We start from the raw sequence: 9,537 nt of genomic DNA, 5'->3' as shown, positions 1-9,537 counted from the left end.
CAGGGACCACTGATCCTGCAATCCTTTCCTTAGGTATTTACCCTACAGAAAAACAGGCCTTCCACTATAAAAACACTTGTATTCAAATGCTCATAGCACCACAATTCATGATCAAAAAGATGTAGAAACACCTCCAGAGCCCTTTAATACAGGAAGGATCTGTGTTGAAGGGATCAAATGGATCAACAGATTGTGGTATACCATAGATATACTATTCAGCCATAAAAAAGATGGAGATTATGTATCTTTTGCAAAAACCTGGATGGAGTTGGAGACCATTCTCCCAAGTGAAGTACCACAGGAATGGAGAAATGAGGATCACATGTACCCAGTACTAAATAGGAACTAGTGGATTACATGCTAACATGAGAGAAAAACTCAATGAAATTCAAGTGTGGGTGGTGCGGACATGGGAAGGTTTGGAGTCAATTCCCACCCAGCAGTACACTGCACAGGTACATGGCACACCACCTGGTTGTGGGACCCATCTACAAATCAAACTTTAACCTTACATATGCAAACTATGGACTCTGTTTTTGCTTCCACACAGATCTGAAATTAAAAAAAAAAAAACAACTTTTCGAACAATGGACTAAAGTTGTTTTAGCCATGGGCAAGTGGCTATAGTCTATCCCATTAGTTGTCACCTTGAATTTTTCTGAGAAAGGAACATTATTGCTTCTAAGTATTGCTTAAATGGCAGATATGAGTTTAGAGATGCTGGCATCCACATAGCCCCAATGTGGAGAGAGCCAGACCACAGAGTGTGAGGATGGGAAGAGATTGAGAAAGAGAGATTGACTTCTGACTATATTTTTTAAAGGATTTTGATTTAGTTATGCCCAAATCCAACCACATTCCTAGACTGTTTGCTTACATAGCTGATATATTTTCATTTTTGACTAAGCCAGTCTTAACTGGGTTTCTGAATGACTCAAGAAATCTTAACTACTCCAGAAGTCAGTTACTCAAATGAGGTCTTACGTGGGACAGACCTTAAACTGGTACAAGACAAGATGCATCCCAGGGCACTGATACATCTGGCTGAGCAGGGAAAATTCCTGACAGGTAAAACACCCAGCCAAACTGTCACTTTATTTAATGTACTTTATTTTTTAAAGTAGCTTTAGGTTCACAGCAAAATTGAGCAAAAAGTAAAGACAGTTTTCATATACTCCCTGCCCCTACAACTGCAAACCCCCCTCCACTATCAACATTCCTCACTAGAGTGGCACATTTGATATACTGATGACCATATTGACACATGATTATCAGTCAAAGTCTGTGTTTACGTTAGGGGTCACACTTGGCCCTGTATATCCCATAGGTCTGGAAAAAGGCATACTGACACGTATGCACCATTATAGTGTCTACGAAATAGATTCACTGCCATAAATATCCTCTGTACTCTGCATATTAATCTCTCCCTCACTCCTCACTCCTGGCAAACCTTGACCTGTTTACCATCTCCACCGTCCAGAATGTCATAGAATATGAAGCCTTTCCTGCCTGGCTTCTTTCACTTGGTAATACACATTTAATCTTGGCCTGATAGCTCATTTTTCTTTTAGTGCAGAACAATGTACTATTGCCTGGATGTACCATGCTTTACTAACCCACTTATCTACCAAAGAAAATCTTGGTCGCTTGTTTCCACATTTTTGGAATTATGAGTCCAGCTGCTATAAACAGGTATGGGCAGTTTTTTGCATAGACATAAACTTACAACTGCCTTGGGTAAACTGCCTTAACCATAACTGGTCAAGATCTGTGGAGTTGAAAAGTAACATAGGCTCATAAAAGGGGATGTGTTGCCAGAGAAACCCCCAAGCCTATCTCATCCATAAAACCCAACTGCCTAGGGGAAATATGGAGGACAGGACTGCTGAATCCCATTGTAAGGGCATGTGTAGTTTTGTAAAAAACTGTCACCCTATCTCTCTCAGACTGTGTGGGATACAATAACAAAATACTGTAAACTAGGTATCTTGTAAACAACAAAAACTTATTGCTCATCATGTTGAATGCTGGGAAGTCCAGGAGCAAGGCAGTTGAGATTTGGTATCTGGTGAGGGCCAACTCTCTGGTTTACAGATGACACCTTTTAGCTGCGTCCAAACATGGCAGAAAGCACTAGTTAGCTTTCTGTGGTCCCATTCATGAGAATTCTTTCCTCATGACCTAATAACGCCTCAAGTTTCTACCTCCTGATGCCATCATTCTGGGAGTTAGGGTTTCAACATACGAATTTGGGGGAGAGAAAAGCATTTAGTCCATTACACTGTCTTCTGAAGTGCCTATACCATCCTGCATTCCCACCAGCAGGGAACAAAATGTCCCCTTGGTCCACTCCCTGGCCAAAATTCGGTCATCAGTGTTTTAGATTTAAGCCATTCTAATGGGTGTGGAGCAGCAGACCCCCTGTAATTTGCAATTCCCTAATGACACATGATGCTGAATATATTTTCATAAGCATGTTTGACATATCATATCTTTTCTGGTGAGTTGTCTATTCAGGTCTTTTACCTACTTGACCAAGTCGCTTCTTTTCTTTATTTGAATTTTGAGAGCTCTTTGTGAATTTTGGATAAAAGACCTTTACTGGGTATGTCTTTTGCAAACATTTTCTCCCTGCTTGTTTTCCAACAGAATCAGATCAAACCCTTGTTTGGTATTGTAAGGTTTGATATTGTAAGATTTGGCGGGAAAACATCAGGATATTAGGGTGTGTGGGTTACTTCATGCAAACTTCAATAAAGTCTTGTAAGTGATAAGCATCTATCAAGTGTGGCCTGTCTGAAAGGCAGGGGTGAGGGGAGAGAAAATACAGCTTATCTAAGAAAGATACATTTTGCATGTATCCAGAAACCCAATATGGTTGAATGGCAAACAGTTAAAAACCTGAATTCTCTTCACTGAGCTAAAGTTAAAGGAAGTAAATAAGGGTAAATGTGGTTACACAGAGGATTGAAATCGGAAGACATTTGATCCTTCAGTCTCCAACACATCCTTCAGGGCTGTTTTGTTGACAAAATTGTTGACAACTCCCATTGTAGAAGCTGTACCTTGTGGGTAGGGAGGGGAGAACTGTGATTTTCCAACCCAGGCCACAGTTTTGAGCCTGTGGAGAGGCTCCCTGCCAAGCTGCATGCTGGGAACTTACAGGACAGAAGACACAGTCACTCAGGTTTAGCTCTTGATTAGCAAGAACCATAACTAGTCAAGATCTATGGAGTTGAAAAAGTAACACAGGCTAATAAAAGGGGATGTGTTGCCAGAGAAACCCCCAAGCCTATCTCGTTCATAAAACCAAAGCCTGTAAAAATATGATCCCTTTGCAATCCTTAGGCTGAAGAACCTACACCAGTTGGCAGTAGACTAATTTGGTAGTACTCGACTGAGATAGTGGTACATGCCACAGCAAGTGGACTCTCACTATGCCCATCTTAGCCAAGGCCATGGCAGTGGTCAGAGGACAGACCTGGGGAAAGCCAAACAGGCTGCTTCGAAACTCACTCTGAGTCTTAGCAGGAAGAATCTGCTGCCCTCAACTTGCAGCGTTTGTTGATGCTATAAACCAGTGACTTTTGTATTTGTTTCCCCATTTTCCCATTTCCAAAAGGGATTTTTATTGTGGTTATGCTGTCTTATTCTGAAGATATAGAAGCTGGGTAAATACATGCATAATTTATCCCAGAATGCCATAACTTGAAAACTGAGATCCTAGAGCTTATCTATAGTAATTTGAGCAATGTTAGGTTGTCTCCCTTTCTAGAAGATGAGCTCTATGACTGTTGATGGATGAATTTTATTAGTGGGGAAAGTTTTTTTATATGTAGATATTTTTTGAGATCGAGTTTCATTATGTCACCCTAGGTAGAGTGCCATGGCGTTACAGCTCACAGCAACCTCCAACTCCTGGGTGTAAATGATTCTCTTGCCCCAGCCTCCCAAGTAGCTGGTACTATAGGCACCCACCACAACACCCAGCTATTTTTTTGTTGCAGTTGTCATTGTTGTTTAGCAGGCCCCAGCTGGGCTCAAACCCACCAGCCTTGGTGTATGTAGCTGGTGCCATAACCACTGTGCTATGGGCGCCGAGCCATAGTGGGGAAATTTTTAATGCTTGTTTATACTAATATAAGGGAAAGGATGTTTGTAAAAATTGGGCAGTTGAGAGATGCAATCGGTAGATAATCTATAGTTGGGGTCTGCCAGTATCTGTTCTTCTTTTTGGTACTTATATTTTATTTGGGGGAGCCCCTCTGCCCGCATTTGATCCATGAAATTGTAATGAATTGTTTCTCTCCTCACATTTAGGCAGAGGATAGCATTATTGGCTACGAATGGCAGGTAAGCTAAGATGGTCAATGAGAAAGCATTAGCTTTGGAAGATTTGTTAGGATCAGAAAAGATCAGTTCCTTTCCCATTTCTTGCTAACATGGTTGACTATAATTCTCCACCCAATGGCGATCTGACTCCCACGGGAAAGAATGTGCTGAGAAGCCAAGCACAGAAGAATATGGAGTTGGGACACAGACTTTCCTCTCTTGATCTCTGTATTGAGCTATACCTAAAGGCCCCCCTGGATCTCTGGGTTGTGCAAACTAATAGATATCTTCTCCCTTCTGCCTAAGTAATTTTGTGCTGGGTATCTGTTCTGACTGACTGAGTCACATTACACTGACTCTGTGTTTAAGGGTAGCTATTTTCTAGTTAACAGACTATTAGACACCTTACTTTTAAGTATATATTCTCTTTTCCTTATGGTTTTCTCATGTCCTTTAAGTATTCATTTCCAACTCTTTTTACTAAACTCCTAATTCTCTGGGAGGGAGTGGAGACAGGGTTGTTACTGCTCTCACAAGCAGCTTTGTTTGGCCAGGTGTTTGCAGCTGGTGTCTGTATCAGTGGGTCCATGCCTGTGCCCTGGCAGTTACTAAGCAAGCATTGACCACACCACGTCCAGTCAACAGAGGGACATGGGTCTAACTTGCTCTTTGAGTATATTTATTTGCACATGGACAGCCATCTGGCTTCCAGATGGCTTCAAGTTTAGTTAAAAATCTAAACTTTAATTAAATAAAGGAAAAGTGTGGAATTTTACCCAACATTTAAAACCAGGGTAAAGTCCTGAAGAAGAGCTCTGCATGCAGCTCAGGAGGACTTGAGTGAGTTGCCAGTCCTCATTTTCTGGATCTATAAAATAAGAGATTGTAACCCTCCCAGTTCTGAATTCCTATGATCCCATTTGGAACGAGGAGCAGCAAAAGTGAAAGCTAGGTAAAACGAAACTTAAGGATACTTTAAACGTGGCTAATTCTGGGAAATCAGGCACACACTCAAACTTTGGCAAGGAGTTTGGAGTGAATAAACACATACTGACCTGAACACAAAAACACGCGCAGTGAAGAAAAGCATTTTCTCACTCTTAGCCTACGGGCTAAAACAAAACAAAAGAAACAAACAAAAACACCTCACAAAGCACCTCATACAAGCATCTTGTTTTATTTGAACACCAGGAAGTTGTGTGTGAACTCAGCAGGGGATGTGTTACTGGTACTTTTTTCCTTCGAGATACAGACTTTTAGAACACTGATTGATCTTTTTCAGACTACACTGAAAATGTTGAAAGCAGATCTTGGCAGCTAATCTAGGCACACCCCGGCTATGTCTTTCTACATTTGCTTTAAACATGCTAGAAGTTCTTATGAGTGTTGTCTGTTCATGTCTAGTTTTTTTGTTTTTTTTTTTTTTGAGACAGAGTCTCACTATGTCATCCTTGGAAGAGTGTCATGGTGTCACAGCTCATAGCAATTTCAGACTCGGGCTCAAGTTAATTCTCTTGCCTCAGCCTCCCAAGTAGCTAGGACTACAGGCACCTATCACAATGCCTGGCTATTTTTTGTTGCAGTTGTCATTGTTGTTCAGCAGGCACAGGCCAGGTTTGAACCCGCCAGCCTTGGTGTATGTGGCCAGCATGCTACCCACTGAGCTATGGGTGCTACCCACATGTCTGGTTTTTTTTTTAATTTTTTCTCATTCTGATTCTATCTTCAGAAAGAAACAAACAAAAAAAATTTTAAAAAAGAAGTAAGGAGAGGAGAGAAAGACAGAAGAACAGACCAAAAAAGATTTAGGTCTGAGCATAAGAAAAATATCTCTTTAATGTGTTTGCTAGAAGGTATTATAAACATTGCAAAGAATGTAATAGAATCATTTTCTTAAAAAGAAAAAAAAAAGCATAAAAATTTACTCTTCTTCTTTACAAATAAAACATATACAAGCTCAGTGCCTATAGCTCAAGCAGCTAAGGCACCAGCCACAGACACTGGAGCTGGTGGGTTCAAATCCAGCCTGGCCTGCCAACCAAGAATGACAACTACAACCAAAAAATAGCCAGGTGTAGTGGTGAGCACCTGTAATACCAGCTACTTGGGAGGCTGAGGCAAGAGAATCACTTAAGCCCAAGAGTTGGAGGTTGCTGTGAGCTGTGATGCCACAGCATTCTACCCAGGACAACAGCTTGAGACTTTGTCTCAAAAATAAATAAATAATTAAATAAATAAAACATATACATTTAAAAGTATGCATTTATTTTTACCAACATACTTTTTCTCTGAAATTATGGTTCTTCCGAGAGCCCTGGGGTGAGGAAGATCAGCTTTTCTATAGAGCCAAATCCTTTTCACTGTGACTCCCACCCCCTAAGCAAGATGAGCTGTCTTGACTTGGCAGGGCAGGAAAAGCCTCTGTCTTTCTCGGTTTGGAGGGAGGTCCAGAATGTGCATTTCCTGCTTAGCAACACTGGGTGTCTTGAGAGTCCTGCCACGGTGTGGAGCCACCTGCACACCCCTGGTTTGTTCTGAGAAGAGCAAACACCAGGGGAGAATTTATACTTTCTCCTTAAATTTCTGGGGGCTCTAGAACTCTACCTAGAAAATCTACCCTAAGTGACTTAGGTGATCAAGACCCATGTGTAATTGGACTTTGTACCTTTTCCTATAAATCTCCAAAAGTCCAACAGAGGCAGGCTTCCCTGTGCAGACTTGCCCAAATTCCCCAATTCCTCTCCTCTGCCCCCTTCCCTACATTTCCTCCCTCCCCAGGATGATGCAGACAAGACAGAAATACACTTTGAGTTCTCCAGAAGAAATGAATTGTTATTACTTTAACAACAAGCTACCGAGATAAATAGCAAGACATACACACACTATATACATCATGTATATGTATTCACATACACAGTGAGTTCACACCGTCTGGACCTCTATATTCTCAGCTGCGGGAGTGGCTTTGCTGCCTTCTTGTTCTCTGAGGTGAGAGTCCCACCTCCCCTGCCCTCTCATCCCTGTGGAGAGACAGTGTGAGTAGTTCAGGGAGGGCCCGGGCATTTGAGTACAGCGAGCAGGGTGAGTCACCTAGAAACTGCTCCCTTGTTAGCAGGAAGTTTATCTGGAATTCCCCAGTAACAGAGTATTTTAGACAGAATTCAAGTTGAGTCCAAGAGGATAGAGAGGTGTGTGCTCATGCTTGACGAGGAAATGGAACAAAAGTTTCTTTACTCTAAAAACGAAACCCCTAAATGTCTGCCTTAAGGGAAAGAAAATCTTAAACTGATTAGCTTACCAATAGAAAAGGGAAAACAAAAGCAGAAAGTCTAACGTTAGATTTTACTAAGCTCAGAGTGTGTATGTAGGGATTTGAAGAAGCTTGTTTTTATTTCCAGTTGTTTTCCTTCATCAGGTATAAAGGACCAAAGGATTTTTTTTCTTGCCCTGCAATTGTTGACTCCAAAATTTAACCCTGTCGCTTTGTGTGTTATTATCAGCTGTATCTGGAGGGGGGGACGTGTGTGTTGATGAGGGAATTGAGGTGAGGGGTGGAAGGCCAATGTTTCGGCTGGGACAGGGGGAAAGGAGCCCAGGCACCATGGGCAGGTGCAGCAAGATTTACCCAGCTCGGGGGGGCAGCGTGGAAATCCCTCCCCCATCCAGCTCCTGGCGGCAGAGCTACCTAGGAAGCCGACACAAGCAGGGTATATGTGCTCCCAGAGGAACAAGGGTGCCAGTGACACAGGCATAACATTGCTGTGTACAGTCACAGCCACCTGAGACTGTGGGTGAGAAAGCCCAAATACTCTGTCTGGGTTCAGAGGGGGCAGAGCTGGGATGAATATGATGAATTTCAGGGCTTATCAGAATAAATCAGTGGCAGACATATCATGAGACTGAGCTCCAGCCCTTTGCCTGCATGGGGAACAGTGAGGGCCTCCTTAGATCATGGCTTCTTTTAAGTACACAAAGGTGAGATAGTTTTTGACTGCAGTTGGTTAGTGTCATGTCAACTTATTTTCCATTATGCCTCCTCCCAGTAGATGGCCTGGAGTGGCTGCAGGTGTTTATTGAGAGCTCACTGGGGAAAACTGCACAGGTGACACGTTCATCATGGGTTTAGTAAGATACATTTATGTGATTCCCAGCTGCTTCAGGTAAGACAGCGCTGGCTCACCCAGCAGAGGAACAGTCTCCAGGAACGCCCATGCCACGCTCTGCTGAGGCGCAGCGCCAGATGGATGGCAGGATGAGCTTATTCTGCAGCCCCAGCAACAGAGGTTAGAAATGTGTGTGGCCAGAAGTAATCGGTGGAAAATTCTTCCAGTCATCACATATACTGTAAAAAATGTAAAAAGAGGATTTTGTCCTTATCAATGACCAGTCAAAATGGAAGTCCTCTTTTGGCAAGAAATATGGTGCATTAAAAATGGTTATAAATCCTTTGTTGCTCCTTCCATTAAACAGTGGTGTCTATCCCCCTACCTTAAATTTGGGCTGGTCCTGTGATTTGCTTTCACCAGCAGAATATGGTGGAAGTGATGCCTCATGACTTCAAATCTGTATCTTTTTTTTTTTTTGGCCAGGGCTGGGTTTGAACCCGCCACCTCCAGCATATGGGGCCAGAGCCTTACTCCTCTGAGCCACAGCATCACCCAAATCTGTATCTTAAAATACAAAACTTTCTACTTTTGTACAGCCAGAATGCTCCATCTTGGAATCCAGGCACCATGCTTTCAGAATCCAAATTCAGGAGGACAAGCCGTTTAAGGAAGAAGAAAGGCACTAGAGCAACAGCCAGCAAAAGTGCCAGCCCCACGGTCGTCATGGACGTTCTATGCCAGCCGCATGTTTGTCATGGACATTCTAGCCCAGTCCCAAAGTTGTGGACGTTCTATGCCAGCCCCACGGTCGTCGTGGACGTTCTATGCCAGCCCCACGGTCGTCGTGGACGTTTTAGGCCAGCCCCGTGGTTGTCGTGGACTAGCCCAGAGGCACACAGATGTTTGGAGCCCAGTCAACACTGTGTTTAGCAGATGGTCCATTAAGCTAATCTCAGTCATCCTGAGATAACAAATGGATCTTGATTTAAATTCATAATAATTTGTTTTTCAATGGTAGACCAAACAATATTCTAGCATGTATAATTTTAAACTCTTACTTGGTCTATGTGTGTGTGTGTCACACACCTTTTTTTTTTTT

This window comes from Otolemur garnettii, unplaced genomic scaffold, assembly GCF_000181295.1.
Source record: "Otolemur garnettii isolate 467f Iridium unplaced genomic scaffold, OtoGar3 scaffold00078, whole genome shotgun sequence".
NCBI classification, from domain to species: Eukaryota; Metazoa; Chordata; class Mammalia; order Primates; family Galagidae; genus Otolemur; species Otolemur garnettii.
The sequence above is the reverse complement of the archived record's forward strand: the minus strand, read 5'-3'. Positions refer to the sequence as shown.